Genomic DNA, 2,374 nt, shown 5'->3' on the forward strand with positions numbered 1-2,374 from the left:
CCATTTGTACATTCATTTTTGACCTATTTTTTGACACTTTCACGATTGTCAGTGTCAATTGGATGGAAAAACTGTTTGAAATTTAAACTATCCAGCTGGGTAATGACACGTGGCAAAGTGTAAACCGAAGTGTACACCATAGTGTACATATTGCAAGGTTCTTACCAATTGAACTTTGCTATTTGTACACTAATTTCTGACACATTATTTGACACTTGCATTGTTGACAAGTGTCAATTGGATGGAAAAACTATTTCAAATTCAAACTATCCAACAGGGTAATGTCACATGCCAAAGTGAAAACTAAAGTGTGTACACCATATTGTACGTATAGCAAGGTTCTTACCGATTGAACCTTGCTATTGTACACTAATTTTTGACACGTTGTTTGACACTTGCATTGTTGTCAAGTGTCAATTGGAAAGGAAAAATGTTGAAAATTTAAAGTGTCCAACAGGGCCATGTCACGTGGTGAAGTGTAAACTAAAGTGTACTTGTGGCAAGTTTCATACTGATTAAACATTGCTCTTTGTACACTGATTTTTGACATGTTGTTTGACATTTGCATTGTTGTCAAGTGTCAATTGGATGGAAAATTAGTTTGAAATTTAAACTCTCCAGCAGGGTAATGTCACGTGAGAAAGTGTAAACTAAAGTGTGCACCATAGTGTACATGTGGCAAGGTTATTATCGACTGAACTTTGCTATTTCCACACTGATATTGGACACGTTGTTTGACACGTGTATTGTTGTCAAGTGTCAATTCGATAGGAAAACTCTTTGAAATTTAAACTGTCCAACAGTGTAATGTCAGGTGGCAAAATGTAAACTAAAGTGTACACCATAGTGTTCATGTAGCAAGGTTCTTACTTATTGAACTTTGCTATTTCTACACTGATTTTCGACACGTTGTTTGACACTTGCATTGTTGTCAAGTATCAATTGGATGGGAAAACTGTTTGAAATTCAAACTGTCCAACAAGGTAATATCATGTGGCAAAGTGCAAACTAAAGTGTACACAATAGTGTACATGTAGCAAGGTTCTTACCGATTGACCGTTGCTATTTGTAACTGATTTTTAACACGTCATTTGACACTTACATTGTTATCAAGTGTTAATTGGATGGAAAAACTGTTTGAAATTTGAACTGTCCAACAGGGTATTGACATGTGGGAAAGTGTAAACTAAAGTGTACGCCATAGTGTACGTGTCGCAAGGTTCTTACCAATTGAACTTTACTATTTGTACACTGATTCTTGACACATTTTTTGACACTTGCATTGTTGTCAAGTGTCAATTAGATGATAAAATTGTTTGAAATTTAAAATGTCCATCAGGGTAATGTCACGTGGCAAAGTGTAAACTAAAGTGCACACCATAGTGTAAATGTAGCAAAGTTCTTACCGATTGAATTTTGCTATTTGTACACTAATTTTTAACACATTGTTTGACTCTTTAATTGTTGTCAAGTGTCAATTAGATGGAAAGACTGTTGGAAATTTAAACTGCCCAATAGGTTAATGTCACATGGTAATGTGTAAACTAAAGTGTACATGTAGCAAGGTTTATACCCATTGAACTTTGCTATTTGTTCACTGATTTTTAATACATTGTTTTATACTTGCACTATTGTTAAGTGCAATTGGATGGGATAACTATTTGAAATTGAAACTATCCAGCTTGGTAATGTCACGTGGCAAAGCGTAAACTAAAGTATGTACACTATAGTGTACATGTAGCAAGGTTCTTACCGATTGAACTTTGCTATTTGTACATTGATTTTTGACACGTTGTTTGACTCTTGCATTATTGTCAATTGTCAGTTGAATGGAAAAACTGTTTGAAATTTAAATTGTCCAACAGGGTAATGTCACGTGGGAGTGTATAAATTAAAGTGTACACCATAGTGTATTTGTAGCAAGGTCCGTACCGATTGAATTTTACTATTTGTACACTGATTTTCGACACGTTGTTTGACACTTGCATTGTTGTCAAGTGTCAATTGGATTGAAAAACTATTTGAAATTTAAACTGTCCAATAGAGTAATGTCATGCGGCAAAGCGTAAAGTAAAGTGTACACCATAGTGTACATGTAGTAAGGTTTTCTCCGATTGAGCTTTACCGTTTGTACATTCATTTTTGACATGTTGTTTCACACTTTCACTGTTGTCAAGTGTCAATTGGATGGAAAATTGTTTGAAATTTAAACTCTTAAGCTGGGTAATGACATGTGGCAAAGTGTAAACTGAAGTGTACACTATAGTGTACATATCGCAAGGTTCTTACCAATTGAACTTTGCTATTTGTAAACTGATTTTTGACACATTGTTTGACACTTGCATTGTTGACAAGTGTCAATTGAATGGGAAAA

This window comes from Olea europaea, unplaced genomic scaffold, assembly GCF_002742605.1.
Source record: "Olea europaea var. sylvestris unplaced genomic scaffold, O_europaea_v1 scaffold64, whole genome shotgun sequence".
Lineage (NCBI taxonomy): Eukaryota > Viridiplantae > Streptophyta > Magnoliopsida > Lamiales > Oleaceae > Olea > Olea europaea.